The sequence below is a fragment of the Bufo bufo genome, chromosome 6 (assembly GCF_905171765.1).
Source record: "Bufo bufo chromosome 6, aBufBuf1.1, whole genome shotgun sequence".
Taxonomy (NCBI): Eukaryota; Metazoa; Chordata; class Amphibia; order Anura; family Bufonidae; genus Bufo; species Bufo bufo.
Genome location: NC_053394.1, coordinates 218,645,925 through 218,667,578, shown reverse-complemented (window position 1 = coordinate 218,667,578; position 21,654 = coordinate 218,645,925).

Sequence of the window (21,654 nt, the reverse complement as noted above, 5' to 3'; positions counted from 1 at the left end):
TGTTCGCCCCAGACTTGGGCAGCTGCTACTATTGGATAAAGCTCTATGAGGGGGGACGATTTTAAAGCTTCCGTATCTGAGCTCAGCTCTGGGGGCCACTCATCTGCCAGCCAGTGGTTACCAAAAAAAAGCTGCGAACCCGGCTGACCCTGCTGCATCTGAAAAAACAATGGGAGAGAGCGAGGTTCGGGGAGGAATAAATAACGAAATGCCGTTCCAGCTTGTTAACCTCCTCCCGTCCGCCCATAGGATATAAACGTCCTATGGGTGGATCTCTATTTCTGAACGCACGTTTTAAAACGTCCGTTCAGAAATTGCAGCTGCACGCTAATCGTGCAGCTGCTGATCGGGTTGCCCGCTGTCAGTGACAGCAGGGCAACCCAGAGAGAAGGCAGGGACAGTGCCCAGGTGTCCATGCCTTCTGGATCGCTGCATACACAGCGCTCGCCGAGCGCTGTGTGTGCAGAGCAGGAAGCGCTATGCGCTTCCTGTTCCGGCCCGGCGGTCATGTGGCCGCCGTGACCGGAGAGTGCAGGGGCTGTGTGAGGTCTTTCAGAGACCTCGATCAGCCCTGCACTGAGGCTGTACAGCGCAGAATTATGCTGTACAGCCTCTCTGGGGGGTGCATTTCTTCTGTAACTGGAGCTACTATGTCAGCCCCAGTTACAGGAGAAATCAATAGTGAAAAAAAAAAATGAAAAAGTGAAGCAAATGTCCCCCAGAGGTCTTTTATGACCTTATGGGGACGAAAAGTGTAAAAAAAATAAATAAAAAAAATAAAGGGTTGAAAAAATAAAATAAAAAAAGTTTCACATGTAAAAAAAAAAGTCCGCAAGTAAGGAATAAAAAAAAAAAAATTTAAAAATAGAAAAAATAAAATAGACATATTTGGTATTGCCGCATCCGTAAAAAACAGCTCTGTAGAAATATCACATGACCTAACCCCTCGGGTGAACACCGTAAAAAAAAAACAAAAAAACTGTCAAAACAAGCAATTTTTGTCATCTTGCATCACAAAAGGTGCAACATCAAGTGATCAAAAACGCGTATGTCCCACAAAATGGTACCAATAAAACCGTCACCTTATCTCGCTAAAAATGAGCCCCTACATAAGAAAATCTCTCAAATAATAAAAAAACTATAGCTCTTAGAACATGGAGACACTAAAACATCATTTTTTTGGTTTTAAAAATGCTATTATTGTGTTAAAGTGAAAAAATAAAAAAAGCATACATATTAGGTATTGCCGCGTCCGTAAAAAACAGCTCTATAAAAATATCACATGAGCTAACCCCTCAGGTGAACACCGTAAAAAAAAAAAAACTGTGTCAAAACAAGCAATTTTTGTCACCTTGCATCACAAAAGGTGCAACACCAAGTGATCAAAAACGCGTATGCCCCACAAAATGGTACCAATAAAACCGTCACCTCATCCCGCAAAACATGAGCCCCTACATAAGAAAATCTCTCAAAAAATAAAAAAAACTATAGCTCTTAGAACATGGAGACACTAAAACATCATTTTTTTGGTTTCAAAAATGCTATTATTGTGTTAAAGTGAAACAAATAAAAAAAGTATACATATTAGGTATTGCCACGTCCGTAAAAAACAGCTCTATAAAAATATCACATGAGCTAACCCCTCAGGTGAACACCGTAAAAAAAAAAAACAATGGGAGAGAGCGAGGTTCGGGGAGGAATAAATAACGAAATGCCGTTCAAGCTTGTTAACCTCCTCCCGTCCACCCATAGGATATAAACGTCCTATGGGTGGATCTCTATTTCTGAACGCACGTTTTAAAACGTCTGTTCAGAAATTGCAGCTGCACGCTATTCGTGCAGCTGCTGATCGGGTTGCCCGCTGTCAGTGACAGCAGGGCAACCCATAAAGAAGGCAGGGACAGTGCCCAGGTGTCCATGCCTTCTGGATCGCTGCATACACAGCGCTCACCGAGCGCTGTGTGTGCAGAGCAGGAAGCGCTATGCGCTTCCTGTTCCGGCCCGGCGGTCATGTGGCCGCCGTGACCGGAGAGTGCAGGGGCTGTGTGAGGTCTTTCAGAGACCTCGATCAGCCCTGCACTGAGGCTGTACAGCGCAGAATTATGCTGTACAGCCTCTCTGGGGGGTGCATTTCTTCTGTAACTGGAGCTACTATGTCAGCCCCAGTTACAGGAGAAATCCATAGTGAAAAAAAAAAAGAAAAAGTGAAGTAAATGTCCCCCAGAGGTCTTTTATGACCTTATGGGGGACGAAAAGTGTAAAAAAATAAATAAAAAAAATAAAGGGTTGAAAAAATAAAATAAAAAAAGGTTCACATGTAAAAAAAAAAGTCTGCAAGTAAGGAATAAAAAAAAAAATTTAAAAATAGAAAAAATAAAATAGACATATTAGGTATTGCCGCGTCCGTAAAAAACAGCTCTATAAAAATATCACATGAGCTAACCCCTCAGGTGAACACCGTAAATAAAAAAAAAACTGTGTCAAAACAAGCAATTTTTGTCACCTTGCATCACAAAAGGTGCAACACCAAGTGATCAAAAACGCGTATGCCCCACAAAATGGTACCAATAAAACCGTCACCTCATCCCGCAAAACATGAGCCCCTACATAAGAAAATCTCTCAAAAAATAAAAAAAACTATAGCTCTTAGAACATGGAGACACTAAAACATCATTTTTTTGGTTTCAAAAATGCTATTATTGTGTTAAAGTGAAACAAATAAAAAAAGTATACATATTAGGTATTGCCACGTCCGTAAAAAACAGCTCTATAAAAATATCACATGAGCTAACCCCTCAGATGAACACCGTAAAAAAAAAAAAAAAAAAAAAACGGTGTCAAAACAAGCAATTTTTGTCACCTTGCATCACAAAAGGTGCAACACCAAGTGATCAAAAACGTGTATGTCTCACAAAATGGTACCAATAAAACCGTCACCTCATCCCGCAAAAAATGAGCCCCATCATAAGAAAATCTCTTAAAAAATAAAAAAAACTATAGCTCTCAGAACATGGACACATTAAAACATAATTTTTTTGTTTCAAAAATGCTATTATTGTGTAAAACTTTAATAAATGAGAAAAAGTATACATATTAGGTATCGCCACGTCCGTAACAATCTGCTCTATAAAAATGTCACTTGACTGAACCCCTCAGGTGAACGCTGTAAAAATAAATAAATAGAAACTGTGCTAAAACAACCAATTTTTTGGTCACCTTGCCCCATATAGTGTTAATGAATGATCAAAAAATCATATGTACCCAAAAATAGTACTAATAAAACTGGCACCTTATTCCCTAGTTTCCAAAATGGGGTCACTTCTTGGGAGTTTCTACTGTAATGGTGCATCAGGGGGCTTCAAATGGGACATGGCTTCTAAAAACCATGTGGAGTTCCTTTTCTTCTGCGCCCTGCCGTGTGCCCATACAGCAGTTTATGACCACATGTGGGGTGTTTCTGTAAACTGCAGAATCTGGGTAATAAATATTGAGTTTTGTTTGGCTGTTAACCATCGATGTGTTAAAGAAAAAATTGGATTAAAATGGAAAATCTGCCAAAAAAGTGAAATTTAAAAATTTGATCTCCATTTTCCTTTAATTCTTGTGGAACGCCTAAAGGGTTAACAAAGTTTGTAAAATCGGTTTTGAATACCTTGAGGGGTGTAGTTTCTACAATGGGGTCATTTATGGGGGTATCCACTATGTAGGCCCCACAAAGTGACTTCAGACCTGAACTGGTCCATAAAAAGTGGGTTTTGGCAATTTTCTTAAAAATTTGAAGAATTGCTTCTAAATTTCTAAGCCTTCTAACCGCCTAAAAAAATAAAATGACATTTCCAAAATGATGCCAACATAAAGTAGACATATGGGGAATGTTAAGTAATAAATATTTTATGAGGTATCACTTTCTGTTTTAAAAGCAGAGAAATAGAAATTTCGAAAATTGCGAATTTTTCAAATTTTTGGGTAAATTTAGGATTTTTTCATAAATAAAGGTGAAATATTTTGACTCAAATTTATGATTATCATGAAGTACAATGTGTCACGAGAAAACAATCTCTGAATGACTTGGATAAATAAAGGCGTTCCAAAGTTATTACCACATAAAGTGAGATATGTCAGTTTTGCTAAATTAGGCCTGGTTAGGAAGGGGGCAAATGGCCCAGATGGCAAGTGGTTAAGAAAGACTTCCACATGGACAGATCTGCTCTGGCATGACTATCTAGAGAAATGGTGCTGTCCTGGTCCTGAGCTTCGGGAAGAAGCTGAAGCAAACTTGACATAAATGATTTGCCTTGGGGCATGACCTTAGTCGCAAAATTGAGCATCCCCAAAAGAGACTGGAGCTCTGTTTTGGTAATGGAATTTACAAGCACGGCCCTAGCTATGGCTGCTTGGATCTTGGTTAACTTCTCTGCTGGAAGCCTGGCTTCCATCCGGACCGTATCCAGAATGATTCCTAGGAAGGTGACCTGGGTGGCTGGCCCTTCTGTCTTATTCTGGGCTATCGGGACCTGTAATTGTTTGAAGGTTTCCTTCAACGTGGCTAGGCCGGCCGGGTGAGGATGCTGCTTCTCGACTATCAGGAAGTCGTCCAGATAGTGGATGACCATAGGCAAATCGCCGTGGTGAACCAATATCCAGTGGAAAGCTTCTGCTAGCTGGTTGAAAAGCCAGGGACTGCTTTAGCAGCCAAAAGTGAGACGGTTAGTAAAGTAAAACTTATTGGACCATCTGATGCCGTAATAACCCCAAAGCTGTGGCTGGATAGGCAGCAGCTTAAAAGCGTCGGCTATGTCTGCCTTCGTGAGCCAAGAACCTTTGCCTGCGAGCAAAATGAATTGAACTGCCTGGTCGATAGAAGAATATCTCATTGAGTACTGGACGAAACATGTGGTGTGGACGAAGCATGTGGAGCAGACAAGTCGTAAATTAGAAATTTTTTATTTGACGACTGTTTGGACACGATACCAATTGGGTTGATGAGCCAATGCTGAAAGGGGATATCAGAGAAGGGGCCCAACAAAAAAGCTTTATTGACTTCTGCTTGAATCAGTGTCTCGACCGTATCTGGGTCATGACTGGCTGACAGCAGGTTGCGACCTTCCCAATTAGCTTGAGGAAGAGCAATTATGCCTGTATGAAAACCCTCGTAGAAGCCAGATATCAAGAAGTCTATGAAGACTCGGTCAGGATGATTTTTAAGGAGAACCGACAGCAGTTCGACATTGATGTCGGTCAGTCATAGCTGTTTAGAAGGCTTCCTGGGGCACGAGGAACGAGGGTGGGCTCTAAAACATAAAGATCAAATATGCAGGGCTCGGCACGCGTTGAAGGCACAACTTCCCAGATTGAAATTGTTACATAATTGGCTCTTGCCAAGGTATACTATGGGCCTGCCTAATTTGTCAACTGTGCTAGAATTCCCCTGAGTACCGGAGGGACCAGGCCACGCCCCTTGCGGCATGGCAGGGTTGGAGTTCGGGCACCATTCTGTTGAGTGAAATATGGATTGGCAGTTCGAGCAGGTGGGGGCCCGGAGACCCGCAAAGTGCCGGCAGAATAATTCCATGTCCATCTCTGCCCAATTAGTGACGAACTGAAATTTAGAGAGCGCTGCTGCTGCTTTGGCGGAAAAGGATCGGTGGTAATCATAAAACGCTGATCCACCATATTTCTGACCCAGGTCGGTGACCCGATATAGATATCTGTCCAGTTCTTCCCTCCTATCTGGCTGGGCTGAACAGATCACATCCCTGTATATGCTGAAAGCTAGCACGAATTCCGGAATGGTTAACTTCCTATTAAGGCGTGCGTCTTTTGCCTTCATTACTATCGACACATCCCCACAATTGATCACTCGGTTTTCTGGAAAATCTTGGGATGCTATGAGGATGGATGCTAGATTTATATCTCTCCCTGCCACAATATCCTTTTTGAGACTGTCTGGCAGAAAGTGAGATGGGGCAATTTGGGGGGTAGGTATGTGAGTACCTGGGAGAGGCTGTGGGGAGGGAGGGGTTGGAGCTGATGCCTAGCCTTGACCGGATGTTGACGGCTGAACTTCCAGGACCTCGACTCTGGACTGGATGTCTGAGACAGAGCTAACTAAACCACTAATGGAGGACTGGAGTTGGACCAACGAAAGCTGTATTGATGAAAGGGAAGTCTGTTCCCCTGATGGCCTGGCCTCCGACATTAGTAGTCTGTACAGTTCTGCTTTTCTGGCAGACGCTGGATACCGGATCCCTTTTTTGTTCAGCTCGGCAATTAGTTTTGGGATGGTCCAGCTCCGGAGGGACCTGTTGTTGACCCAGCCTGAAACCGATGAGCCTAGGGTAGAGACATTATCCTCAATGTCGGACACCTGTGACATCGTGGATCCGCTTTTAACTGAACCGGACTTTGACGAATGGCTCGATCTAGATTGCCGCTAACAGAAAAACCAACAATGAGAAGTAACAAAAAATGTACAGACTGGGGTATGAAAGAATAAACCTACCGGTGCCATTACCCTTGTTGCGCATTTCTTACCTTGCGGGGCTTTGCCTGCTTTTAGAATGATAATGGCCGGAGACACTTCTAGGAATCTGGGGGAAACATTAAGTAGACTGAATAACGTAACCGTGGGGATAGGATGAGGACTGTGAGACCCCTTGACCATCCGGGAGACTCCTAACTAAGAACCGAGCCTGGATGGCCTGGAGTGGGGTGTGGCGGACTCAATATGACATATTGCGTGGGAACAACAATGGCTAAATTAAAGGTCCAGTTGTCACCCAACATTTAGCTCACCCTGGCGTGACTCAGAGGCAAGATAAATTATGTGACATGGTATCAGTGGTAGCTGAACCTGGACGATCTAGGTGACATACACTGTTAAACTTGGCCTGAACGATCCAGGTGGCATACAACATTGAACTCGGCCTGGACGATCCAGGTGACATACAACGCTAAAGTTGGCCTGGACGATCCAGGTGACATACAACATTGAACTCTGCCTGGACGATCCAGGTGACATACAACGCTAAAGTTGGCCTGGACGATCCAGGTGACATACAACATTAAACTCGGCCTGGACGATCCAGGTGACATACAACGCTAAACTCGGCCTGGACGATCCAGGTGACATACAACATTGAACTCGGCCTGGACGATCCAGGTGACATACAACGTTAAAGTTGGCCTGGACGATCCAGGTGACATACAACATTAAAACTCGGCCTGGACGATCCAGGTGAGATACAACATTAAAACTCGGCCTGGACGATCCAGGTGACATACAACGTTAAAGTTGGCCTGGACGATCCAGGTGACATACAACATTGAACTCGGCCTGGACGATCCAGGTGACATACAACGTTAAAGTTGGCTTGGACAATCCAGGTGATGACATTAAACACGGCCTGGTTGATCCAGGTGACGTACAACATTGAACTTGGCCTGAGTGGTCCAGGCGACAGATAGTTTAAGTACGCAGTATTTGTGGTAACTGAACTGAACTGATCGCGCGCCGCTGACGAATCTTCCCAGCCAAACTTGCGTTTGGAAACAGGGAGCCTGCCACACGCAATTTTTGACCCCTGACACCTGGTAGCAGTGGGAATCCCTGCCTACATGCCGTGAAACAATTCTGACCTGCAGGGACCAAGTAACTTACTGGCCCCTGTGCTGTTCATTAATATATGTAAATACACACACCAAAAATTGCCCCTGACACAGGCTGGAAGCTGGGCTGCCGCTGCTTGGCGTAACGCCAGCAACAATGCCTACTGCTTCCCACCTGTGCCGCCTCTGCTATATAGCGTCTCTGCTGGGGCAATGATTTTATTATCCCCTTTTTTTTTTTTAACTGGGGTGGATATGTCCGAGTGGGCATGTGACGCGCTCATGGCCGCTGCAGGGAGGGGAAGGGGGACCCCCGTGCCTGCGACCCTGCTAGGATTGGGATGTGCGGTCCCCAAGTGCGAGCCTGGAGTGGAAGGACGTGTGTTGGAGGTGTTGTGATCGGTGCTCGGCTGGAAGTGCCTGAGGAGGTCGGGTGGAAGTGGATGCGTTCCACCTTGAACCGCAGAACCTTCGTGGAGGAGTGCTACTGCCTGTAGCCGTGAGTAGGCGGCAGCTCATGCTCCAAGAACTTACGTGTAATTGAACGACCTCTCTTGATATCGTGGCGCTGTGTAGCGAATCGCACATGAACAAACCGACGTGAAGCTGGAAAAACAGACGTGAAGCTTGCTTGGCAGCTAGATGTGGCTCCTCCTACAAAGTAAGTGAGACACACCACTGGAGGGAAGGGATTAACAGGTATATATAGGGTACTGACGCCCTGCCCACAAATACAGGCTGACATCAGCCTTAATACTTGTACAATGCACAGGTCACAGAGCATCTCCCATAGAAGTCAATGAGGTTCCCTCCTGATCATTGTGTCTATGGACCATGGGGCTGCCGTAAAGCAATTTTTGAATGCTTTGTAAATGCTGTTAAGAACAGCTCAGGCAAGATAGCCGATGGAAGAGCATGTGCTTTTTATAAATTACATAAATAATAGATAATGTGTTACATCTCATACACTTAAGTATATTATGTGTCCTTGCTTGTAGGCTAGTGTTTGTTATTAGTACATGTAGTTTGGGTTATTCGGTGTTGTATTGTGCTGGATATAGTGGTCACTGGTTTATGTAAAGGGATTATATACTGTATTTATGGCATTGGTATACACTATTACTATAATTTTGTGATTGTTGAATTCTCTTAAGCCTGCATTACATTGCACAATCTGGTAGGCGATTGTTATGAGCTTGACTCTGGTGCTGTATTTATGCATTAACTTTGAACTGGTGCCTTATATGTGTATCTTGGTTCTGGTACTGTATATGGATATGGTGCTATGTTTATGCAATGAAATTCATCGGCAGTAAAGGGCTCAGCTCACCTGCACTCACTTGGGGAGGCACGGATCAGCCTGGAACCAGGCACTGAGTATAATCCAAAACAAGGAGAGACGTCTAGTTTGCAAAAAAAAAGTGATAGCCTTTATTCTATAAAGCAATAAAATAGGGGGGCGTGGCCTGGCTGCTGACCGAGATGGCCGCATGAAAGAGAAGCTCCTGCACCGCAGCGACGTTTACTAAGCCAGCCTTGCATTATAATCATCTGGGTGGATGATTTTTCTGCCTTCTGCCTCCCTTGCCGTCCCCTGCTACTATGGGGAAATCTAAGAAGTCCCTACCTAAGCTCCATTACGGACCGGTGGACTCCTTCTTCACCAGAGACAAAGATGGCGCCGGCCTCATGACTGAATCCCCGCCAGCGTCTCCTCTCAGCGCCCCGTCGCCTTCACCTGCGACTCCCACCAAATAAATCTGGATGTTTCCGATTCCTCTGGACAGCAGGTCAGTGACTTTTCTGGCAAAACTTATGCCGCTTGTCAGCCTGATGACCCATTTCACAGGCTCTCTACATCTGATAAGTTAGTCACTGAAGACTCTCTTAAAACCATGTTGCTGGCCCTGAAATTCTCCCTCAGCACTGACATGGAGAAACTGCTTAACCCAGTAATTACAAGAATGCAGACTGCTGAAGGCAAAATTAACCATATTGAAATAAAAATGGGGGAATTTGCGTCATCCCAAAACGAGCTTATTGACGCTCATAATGACATGGCCGACCAGATTGAGGCCATCAATTTAAAGTTGGCAGATATGGAGGATCGCTCTAGATGAAACAACATAAAGTTTAGAGGCATCCCTGAGGAGGTGACCCCCGAGGATTTGCAACCATACTTGAAAGGTCTCATGAAAATACTCCTGCCTCAGATCCCGGCTCCCGACATGATCATTGATCGGGCCCACAGAATACCAAAACCCTCTCATTTAGAGTCACACATCCCGCGTGATACCCTTGCGCGCATTCACTTCTTTCACACCAAGGAGGCTATGATGTTAGCTGCGCGAAGAAAGCAACCGCTTCCTGCTTCTTATCAGTCGGTTAAGCTTTTCACTGATCTGTCAAGACTCACGCTTAGACGTCGCAGAGAGCTAATACCTATTACTACAGCTCTCCAGGACAGTGATGTCCCTTATAAATGGGGTTACCCTCTGAAAATTCTCATCCGTAGAAATGGGCAAATTCACGCGATCAAAAATCTGGATGAAGGAAAGCAACTCCTCCGGCTTTGGTGTATCCCTCTCTCCTCAAAATCCACTGGAAGGGATCCCCCTGCTTCACATTCGTCTCATCCATCCTCTACAGGGACCTGAACACATACTCTACTTTTGTCTACATCATTCCTACAGCGACGGGCATCCTGAGTGCATAGAACCCCACCTGATGATGGAACTGTTACAAGACATGGATTCTACTATTGGGCTGCTTTCCTACTGCTCAAACAGGACCGGTGCGACCTCCTACATCCTGCTACTTGTCCTTTTACCTCGTCAGCCCTGGCGTTGGACTTTCGCCCCTAATATATCCGGGTGACAAGATTCGTCATCTTCCACCCTACTCTGTCCTAGCTTTCTCTCTTTCTTTTTCTTTTTCTGTTTTAACCCTTTCCTTTCCTTCTCTCCCTGGGTGGCTGACATCCCCCAGTGACCCCGGGGAATTACTGCCTGATTTTGTATTTATATTTTTGTATTGTACTGATCTAAAGTTGTATCTCCGTTGTTCTCCTAGCATATAGGTGTCACGAACCGGCAGGACAGGTAGTGAATCCTCTGGACCAGAGAGGCGATGGCGCGGGTAGTACTAGAGGACCGGTTCTAAGCAGTTACTGGTCTTCACCAGAGCCCGCCGCAGGGCGGGATGGATTTGCCGCGGCGGTAACTACCAGGTCGTGTCCCTTAGTAACAACTCGACCTCTCTGGCAGCTGATAAGGCGTGGTACACAGGGAGAAGGTAAGAGCGTAGTCGGACGTAGCAGCGGTCAGGGCAGGCGGCAAAGGTTCAAAGGCGAGTGGACGGTAGCAACGGGTACAGCAACAGGTAAGGCAAACTAACATAGTAGGGAACGCTTTCTCTGAGGCACAAGGCACAAAGATCCGGCAGAAAGCTGTGGGAGGAGAAGGTATAAATGGGCAGTGCACAGGTGCAGCCTAATTAAGTCAGCACTGCCTCTCACAAACTTAACCCTTAATAACCCCTTTGGACCAGGCACCAATCACTGGTGCACTGGTCCTTTGAATCTAAGAGTCACGGCGCGCGCGCGCCCTAGAGAGCGAGGACGCACACGCCGAGACGCTGGAGTGCTGCCTGGGGGCATACGCTGTGAGCGCTCCGAGGCCAGCAGGGGACCAGGAGTGCTCAGAGTAACAGTACCCCCCCCCCTTTGGTCTCCCTCCCTTTTTGGTACCGAAGAACTTGCGGATGAGACTGCGGTCCAGGATGTTCTCCTCCGGCTCCCATGACCTCTCCTCAGGACCGCAGCCCTCCCAGTCGACCAAAAAAAATCTTTTCCCCCGGGAGATCTTGGTTGCCAAGATCTCCTTGACAGAGAATATATCGGAGGTACCGGCGACAGGGGTGGGAGAAACAAGCTTGGGAGAAAAACGGTTAAAGACAGCAGGTTTAAGAAGGGAGACATGGAAGGAGTTATGGATTCGGAGGGAGGGAGGAAGATGGAGCTGATAAGAAACTTGATTGATACGACTCTTGATTTTATAGGGTCCCAAGAAACGAGGGCCCAACTTGTAACTTGGGACCCTAAATCGGATGTACCTAGAGGAGAGCCACACCTTGTCACCCGGACGAAATTCCGGTGGAGATCTGCGTCTCTTGTCAGCTTGAGCCTTCATACGGGCAGAAGCCCTGAGGAGAGCAGCGTGGGTTTCTCGCCAGATGGAGGAAAAATCCTGTACAAGACTGTCAACGGCAGGTACAGAAGAAGGAGTGGGAGACTGCGGCAGAGGTGGAAGAGGATGGCGGCCAAAAACTACAAGGAAAGGAGACTTGTTAGAGGCAGAGGATTGTTTGTAGTTGTAGGAGAACTCCGCCCAGGGAAGTAGATCAACCCAGTCGTCATGGCGTGAGGATACAAAGTGACGCAGAGAGTCACCCAAAATCTGGTTCACCCATTCTACTTGGCCGTTAGACTGAGGATGGTACGAAGAAGAAAAGTCCAATTTGATCCCGAGCTGAGCACATAGAGCCCTCCAGAATTTGGAGACGAATTGTACCCCACGATCCGAGACAATATGTTTGGGAAGGCCATGGAGACGGAAGATGTGTTGGAAAAATTGTTTGGCCAACATGGGTGCAGAGGGTAGACCGGGCAGGAGTACAAAGTGAGCCATCTTGGAGAAGCGATCCACCACGACCCAAATAGCGGACTTGCCATGGGAGGAGGGAAGATCTGTAATAAAGTCCATGGCGATGTGAGACCAGGGAACTTCAGGAACTGGTAGAGGCAAGAGGAGACCCGCTGGTTTCTGGCGAGGCGATTTATCCCGGGCGCAAATCGTACAGGCCTGGACGAAGTCTGAGACATCTTTCTCCAGAGAAGACCACCAGTACCTTTGGGAGATTAGTTGGAGAGACTTTAGCACCCCTGGATGACCGGCAAAAGGGGAGGCGTGGCCCCACTTGAGAATTCGCAGACGCTGACGTGGAGGTACGTAGGATTTGCCAGGAGGAAGAAGGCGCAGGTCCACGGGAGCGACTGTAATAAGGCGTTCTGGAGGGATAATATATCGAGGTGTTAACTCGTCGCCCACCACATCAGAGGAGCGAGACAGAGCATCTGCCCTAATGTTCTTACAAGCCGGACGGAAATGGATCTCAAAGTTAAAGCGGGCGAAGAACAGAGACCAACGAGCCTGACGGGGATTTAATCTCTGAGCAGACTGGAGATAAGCCAGGTTCTTGTGGTCCGTGAAGATGTACACAGGATGTGTGGCGCCCTCGAGTAAATGTCTCCATTCCTCCAGTGCCAATTTAATAGCCAGCAGTTCCCTGTCCCCAATGGAGTAATTTCTCTCTGCGGAAGAGAAAGTTTTAGAAAAGAAGCCACAAGTTGAAGTCTTGCCCCGGAAAGACTTCTGGGTGAGGACAGCTCCGGCTCCCACCGAGGAGGCATCCACTTCAAGAGAGAAGGGCTTGGTGGAATCTGGTCTAGAGAGAACGGGTGCAGAGGCAAAGGCGGATTTCAGGGACTGGAAGGCTTCCTCGGCTTGGGAAGGCCAGGATTTGGGGTTAGCTCCTTTTCTAGTGAGGGCCACGATAGGAGCTACCAGAGTGGAATAGTGAGGGATGAATTGCCTGTAGTAATTCGCAAAGCCCAGAAATCTTTGTATGGCTCGGAGACCAGAGGGACGTGGCCAATCCAGAACCGCCGAGAGTTTGGCTGGGTCCATTTGAAGTCCTTGGGCTGAGATAATGTATCCCAGGAAAGGCAGGGAGGCCCGTTCAAAAATACATTTTTCAAGTTTAGCGTACAGGCAATTTCTCCTAAGACGAGTAAGAACTTGTTGCACATGGACTCGGTGTTGATCCAAATTGGAGGAAAAGATGAGGATATCATCCAGGTATACGACCATGCCGGTGTAATGTAAGTCCCTGAAAATATCATTGACGAATCCTGGAAGACAGCAGGTGCGTTGCAGAGGCCGAAGGGCATCACCAAATACTCGAAATGGCCGTCCCTTGTGTTAAAGGCGGTCTTCCATTCGTCTCCCTCACGGATATGGATCAGATTATAGGCCCCTCGAAGGTCCAATTTAGTGAAGATCTTAGCCCCTTGGAGACGATCAAATAGCTCAGAGATTAGAGGCAGAGGGTAACGGTTCTTGATGGTAATTTTATTAAGACCTCTGTAGTCAATGCAGGGGCGGAGGGAGCCGTCTTTTTTAGTCACAAAGAAAAAACCGGCCCCAGCAGGAGAAGAAGATTTTCTTATGAATCCTCTCTGTAGATTCTCACGTATATAGTCGGACATGGCAAGAGTCTCAGGAGGTGAGAGAGGATAAATTCTGCCCCGAGGTGGAGTAGAACCGAGTATCAGGTCGATCGGGCAATCATAGGATCGGTAAGGAGGAAGAACCTCAGCTTGTTTCTTGCAGAAGACATCCGCGAAGGAATGGTATGGCTTGGGCAGCCCAGAAGGCAGAGAAACTTGCGGGTTCTGTTTGACCAGAGCAGGCTTGAGACAGCGGTCCGAACAGGAGGAGCCCCAATGCAGGATCTCACCGGTGGACCAATTCAGGACAGGGCTATGACGTTGAAGCCACGGCAGACCCAGGAGGAGTTCGGAGGAACAGAAGGGAAGGACAAAGAACTCTAAAGTCTCGGTATGAAATATTCCAATGTCCATCTGCAGAGGCTGGGTACGGAACTGCACGGTGGCTGAGAGTCTCTCACCGTTAACAGTAGAGATGAAAAACGGCTTGGGTAGATGGATTACTGGAATACGGTACTTGTCAACCAAGGAGGCGTGAATGAAGTTGCCAGCTGAACCGGAATCCAAGAAGGCGACTGCGGAGAAAGAGGACTTGGAAGAGACGATCAACTGCACGGGTATGATGAGACGTGGAGAGGAAGAATCCACACCTAGCAATGCCTCTCCCACGCTTACTAGGTGCGAGCGTTTCCCGAACGCGGTGGACGGAGAGGACAATCTCTAAGGAAGTGCTCGGTACTGGCACAGTACAGACACAGGTTCTCGTTTCTGCGGCGGCTTCGTTCTTGCGGAGTCAAGCGTGACCGATCCACCTGCATGGCTTCCATGGCGGAAAATCCAGTAGCGGGTTGAGGTGGATGCGGAAAAACGGGAGCCAGACGAGGAAAGCGTCTAGGACGAGCTTTTTCCTTTTCAAGGAGTTCCTCTTGTCTTTCGGGGAAACGTTTGTCTATCCTAGTGGCCAGCAAGATGAGGTCACTAAGAGTGGAAGGAAGCTCACGTGCAGCCAGAACGTCCTTTACTTCACTGTTAAGTCCTTTCTTGAAGGTGGCGCAAAGGGCTTCATTGTTCCAGTTCAACTCAGAGGCCAGGGTGCGGAACTGAATGGCATAGTCACCCACGGAAGAACCTCCTTGGGTCAAATTTAGTAAGGCAGTCTCTGCGGAGGTAACCCAGGCAGGCTCCTCAAAAACATTCCGGAACTCTAGGCAGAAGCTCTGGACGGAAGCGGTGGAAGGATCTGCGCGGTCCCATAGTGGTGTAGCCCAGGCCAGGGCCTTCCCGGACAGTAAACTGAGTATAAAGGCTACCTTGGCTCGCTCAGAAGGAAACTGGTCAGACAGAAGCTCGAGGTGGAGAGAGCACTGCGACAAGAACCCACGGCACTGCTTAGGATCTCCGTCATATTTGTCTGGTAAGGACAAACGGATTCTGGAACCGGTGGTAACTGCAGGCGGAGGTGATGCAGCAGGAGCAGACGGAGGAGCTGGCTGTTGCAGAGAAGGCAGGAGCTGCTATAACATAGCGGTCAACTGGGCCAGCTGTTGACCCTGCTGGGCCACAATGGTGGTGAGGTCCTCCAGGCTTGGCAGGGGAACATCAGCGGGATTCATGGCCGGATCTTACTGTCACGAACCGGCAGGACAGGTAGTAAATCCTCTGGACCAGAGAGGCGATGGCGCAGGTAGTACTAGAGGACCGGTTCTAAGCAGTTACTGGTCTTCACCAGAGCCCGCCGCAAGGCAGGATGGATTTGCCGCGGCGGTAACTACCAGGTCGTGTCCCCTAGTAACAACTCGACCTCTCTGGCAGCTGATAAGGCGTGGTACACAGGGAGAAGGTAAGAGCATAGTCGGACGTAGCAGCGGTCAGGGCAGGCTGGCAAAGGTTCAAAGGCGAGTGGACGGTAGCAACGGGTACGGCAACAGGTAAGGCAAACTAACATAGTAGGGAACGCTTTCTCTGAGGCACAAGGCACAAAGATCCGGCAGAAAGCTGTGGTAGGAGAAGGTATAAATGGGCAGTGCACAGGTGCAGCCTAATTAAGTCAGCACTGCCTCTCACAACCTTAACCCTTAATAACCCCTTTGGACCAGGCACCAATCACTGGTGCACTGGTCCTTTGAATCTAAGAGTCCCGGCGCGCGCACGGCCTAGAGAGCGAGGACGCACACGCCGAGACGCTGGAGTGCTGCCTGGGGGCATACACTGTGAGCGCTCCGAGGCCAGCAGGGGACCCGGAGCGCTCAGCGTAACAATAGGTGACCTTCTGTGCAGAGAGATGGGTCTCAAGATTATGAGCCTCAATGTCAAAGGCCTCAACTGCCCTCAGAAACTAGCTTATCTCTGGGCTGAAGCTTTGACTTCCCATGCTGACGTGCTGTGTGTACAAGAATCCCTCCTTCTCAAAACTGACGCCTCTCAAATTCATCACCGCCTCTTTTCGAACATCTTCCACTCACACTTCTCCAGGAAAAAACTAGGTACTTTTATTGCAGTTAAAAACACGGTAGCGTTTACCCCAATTGCCTCCAAGATAGCCCCTTCTGGCCGCTATGTCATATTAGTATGCTCCATAAATAATGTAGTGTACACTCTTGTCAATTTGTACGCCCCCAATTCACACCAATTAGCATTTTTACACAAAGTAATGCGGCAGGTTAATTCACTTAAGCAAGGTAAATTGATTCTCTGTGGAGACTTTAACTCAGTCCTACAATCTGCCCTCGACTCTTCCTCCCCCTCCCGTAAAACAGATGCGGGAATAGCCTCTTTTTTGCAGACAGAGGGATTAACTGATGTGTGGAGAGCCCAACATAGTCTGGAAAGAGATTATACCTTTTTCTCTGTTCCACATCTCTCCTATTCTCGAATAGACCTATTCCTGGTTGACCATAATTCCCTGCTCCATACCCTCTCCACAGATATAGGCCTGATAAAGTGGTCTGACCACGCTCCCATCACAATCACTCTTGATGAGCAATATCAATCTCACAGAGCCCCAGTATGGAGAAACAACACTTTTCTCTTTAACAACCCTAAACACACGAAAGAATTATCTGCCCACCTCCGCGAGTTCTTTCAATTCAACATTGGCTCCTTTTCAAGTAATTTTGTGTTATGGCAGGCTCATAAGGCTTTTATGAGAGATTCCCTAATTAAATTGAACATCAACTTAAAGAAACAGAGAGAGAGGGAGATAACGTTGACCTTGAAAGAGATAGCTGATCTGGAGAATATTAATAAGTCCTCCCCTACAATACAGAGCTCCAACTCCCTCCGGGTTGCGCGAAATAAACTGAGTGCTCTACTATTACAAAATTACCATAAATCCCTCCTTAGAATGAAATCCAAATTTTATGCCCAAGGAAATAAAGCGTCTCTTGGCCCAGCAGCTTAAAAAGTAACAATCCAAATCCAGAATCCCATATTTGCTTCATCCGGTTACAAAAGCGAAGTTGCTAGACCCGAGGGACATCGCTGACCAATTTAAACTATATTATCAGACCCTATACAATTTAAAAGACCATACCACACGTCCACAGGATTACTCGACCCTAGTAGAAGACTTTCTCTCCAAAGCTTCTTTACCCATTCTAACTGAATCACAACTTCAGTCTCGTCGTTACCGTTGGGAAAATCCCCAGGCCCTGACGGCCTATCAAATAAATATTACCGTAATTTCCTGCCTGACCTCCTCCCCCACCTACTAGATCTTTTTAATCGAGTTACGGAGGGTGACCCCTTCCCTAATGACATGCTTGAGGCACTAGTGGTCACGATACCCAAGCCTGGTAAGTCACCTGATATACCCCAGAATTTCAGGCCGATCTCCTTGTTAAATTCTGATATAAAACTTTTTGCCAAGCTCATTGCAAGCAGACTCTCTCCCTTGATCCCTTCCCTGATCCACTCAGACCAGACCGGCTTTGTGGCAGGAAGACAGGCTTCTGACAACACCAGACGCATTGTAGTCCTGGTCAATTTTGCAGAGGTTCATACCCTTCCTATCCTTGCAGTGACCCTGGACGCTGAAAAAGCGTTTGATCGCTTACATTGGGATTACGCTTTTTCCACTCTCAGATGGATGGGTTTTTCAGGACAGATAATCCATGCCATTAGCAGCTTATACTCTCATCCCTCGGCGAGAGTGTGGATCAATGGAATCCTATCGGTCCCCTTCATAATAACCAATGGATCGAGACAGGGATGTCCTCTGTCCCCGCTCCTATTTATTCTTGCGTTAGAGCCGTTGGCACAACATATTAGAGCCTTACCCACCATATCTGGGATTACGGTCGGCGTAGATCCCACACTATTACCCTTTATGCTGATGACATCATACTCACTCTAACAAATCCCTTGCAATCCCTTACAGCCACACTCGATGCAATCTCCCATTATGGATCCCTCTCATATTATAAAATTAACAGTTCGAAATCACAGGCCCTTCCTATCAACATTCCGCCCTCTGATCTAGCCACTTTAAAAGCCTCTCATGACCTTGACTGGCAGAGTTCAGAGGTTTCCTATTTGGGAGTCAGGATCACCTCGCCCTGTTCTCTGCTTTACACACGGAACTATATTCCCCTTCTTACCACCCTGTCTACAGACTTCGCGAGCTTCTCTATGCAGACGGTCTCTTGGGTGGGTAGGATAGCATCTTTCCAGATGATGACCTTACCGAAAATGATTTACATTTTTCGGGCCCTTCCAATCCCGATCCCAGCTGCATTCTTTCAAAAAGCTCAAGCACTGCTGGGCAAATATATTTGGGGAAACTCTAAGCCTAGAGTGGCTCGTGAACTCCTGACCAGGAGGAAACGTGCTGGTGGAGCAGGTCTCCCTGACATTAAAGATTATTTTATAGCAATAGGCCTTTCCTTTGCTAGGGAATGGTGGGCGTCCAATAATGAAAAAGCGTGGCAGCAGATTGAATCTCATGCATTGAAACAGGTTCCGGTTAGTGATTACTTGATCAATCTGTTATGGGGCCCTGCCTCCCCCGCACATCCTTTCCTTACAATATCACATGCCAGTGCCCTTTGGACCAACATTCATAGCACATCGAAAGACACATCTTCCCGGTTATTTAAAATCGCTTCCACACGTGCTATTGAATTGTCCATACCCGACATTAACCTAGCGCCATGGCGAGATAGAGGGATTGTCACTATTTCCCAAGTGATGGTAGACCACTCTATTCTCCCCTTTGCCACCATTCAAAGTACCTTTGCTTTGCCTCACTCTGAATTTTATACATATCTAAGACTCAGTCACTTCCTTTCAAAGACCCTACAATCTCCTCCCCAGGTCAACTCATTTGTCTTGCGACTATTTCAATTCCCCTCTCTTTTCAAGAGACATTCCACAAGACACCTATATGATCTACTGGGGGATAAAGCTACTTTCATTAAGTCCCCTCCCATCCATAGATGGGAAAGGGAACTAAACAAGACCTTTCCTGATGAATCTTGGATTGCTGCCATAGGATTTATCGTATCAAATTTCAAATGTGTCACTCATTATGAAGCTGGTCTAAAAACTATTCTTCACTGGTACTTTACCCCCCAGAGACTTCGTATAATGTACCCTTCTACATCGCCATATTGTTGGAGGAGTTGTGGAGGAGGCGGATCCTTGCTTCATATATTCTGGTCCTGTCCTATCCTTACTGAATACTGGAGGAATGTCTTCCAACTTGTCTCCACTCTAACAGATCATAGAATGGACCCCTCCCCAGAGCTAGCCTTGTTGTTCATTGGTATTAACGAAATCTCTCTCCCGCATAGACATATTACTGGCCATATTTTGCTTAGCGCCAAACTGGTCATTACCAGGCACTGGAAAAACCTGGCCTCTCCTTCGATTTCCGAAGTCATACAAGAGATCAATCAGACTTGCAGGTATGAATACTCTTTACCCTCATCAATTGTTCCCACTAAATTGAGACAGGCGGCTTGGAGTGGGTGGACCCACAGCACTTTTTACTCCCCCTGAGAGAAGATTTCTAGATGACTACTGAAGCAACGGAGATGCAACTGGAGTACCCCCTTGCCCCCTTCCTCTAATTTTTTTTTTTTCTCCTTCCTTTTCTTCGCTCTCCTCTTTCTTCTTAGGCGTCACTGTACCCTATTTTGCTCTGTGGCCTACCACAGCTCTTGGTTACTACTTGAATTGTTTGCTGGTCACCAAATTAGTGACTACATTGTTCATTTTTATTTACTTTTATGTTTAGTCTTTCCTGACTTATATGTTTGAATCTGCCTCGCAATTGCGACGGATGGATAGCATCTGCACAGATGCCTTTGTACCACAATTGCATTATGGTCGACATATACAATACTGTGTCTAACCTGTTTGATATACCATTGGCATACGCTATAACTCAATAGTGGCTGCGACCACAGTTTTGCTGACTTTGTTCATATACATTCATATGTCTCATGTGGCTGCGTCCACGTTTAGTTGCTCCATTGTCTTTTGTTTCATGGTGCTGATAAAATAAAAAACTATTGAAACTAAAGCAATAAAATATCCAATGACACAGTATAGACACACAGCGTTAGCGTCTACACGTTTGGGATCTTAAAGTGTGACCCTTACTCTTGTAATGAGATTGGTATGTTACCGCTACTATGGTATCTTATATAGATTAGCCATGCCCTATTATGTAAATCACACCAATCAAAAAGACCACTCCTATTTTTGCTGCCACCTGCTGCACGAGTATCCCCCTGTGACCGGCTCTCCCAGGTTCACCATATCTGCATTACTGCCCGATGCGGGTGCGTTGTGGGAAAATGCACCATTTTTCAGCGCGAGTGCAAAGCCTTTTAATGCATTTTGCACGTGTGTGAGAAAAATCTGCATTTTTGGTACCCAGACCCGAACCCGGACTTCTTCACAGAAGTTCAGGTTTCGGTTAGGTGTTGTGTAGATTTTATTATTTATAAGGGAAAATAATAGCATTTTTAATACAGAATGCTAAGTAAATTAGGGATGGAGGGGTTAAATTTTTTTTAATTTAAATTAAATTCAACCTCATCCACTTGTTTGCGCAGCCCGGCTCGTCTTCTTTCTTCTTTGAGGACCTGGGAGGAAAAGGACCTTTGGTGGCGTCACTACACTCATCACATGGTCGATCACCATGGTGATGGACCATGTGATGGACCATGTGATGAGCGCAGTGACATCACCAAAGGTCCTTTTCCTCCCAGGTCCTCAAAGAAGAAGAAAGAAAATGAGCCAGGCTTTGCAAACAAGTGGATGAGGTAAGTTTAATGATTATTTTTTTAACCCCTCCATCCCTAATTTACTTAGCATTCTGTATTAAGAATGCAATTATTTTCCCTTATCACCATGTTATAAAGGAAAATAATCAAGATTGGGTCCCCATCCTGATCGTCACCTAGCAACCATGTGTGAAATTCACACCGTATCCGCACTTGCTTGCAATTTTCACGAAGCCCGATTCACTTCTATGGGGCCTGCTTTGCGTGAAAAACTCACAATATAGAGCATGCTGCGATTTTCACGCAACGCACAAGTGATGCGTAAAAAAATCACCGCTCATGTGCACAGCCCCATTGGAGTGAATGGGTCCGGATTCAGTGCGGGTGCAATGCGTTCACCTCACGCATTGGACCCGCACGGAATTCTCGCCCGTGTGAAAGGGGCCTAAGGGGTAGAGAGAATCTACCTAGTCCTTGCATCCTGCAAGCAGCTAAGGCCTGTATAAGAGATAGGCCTATAAT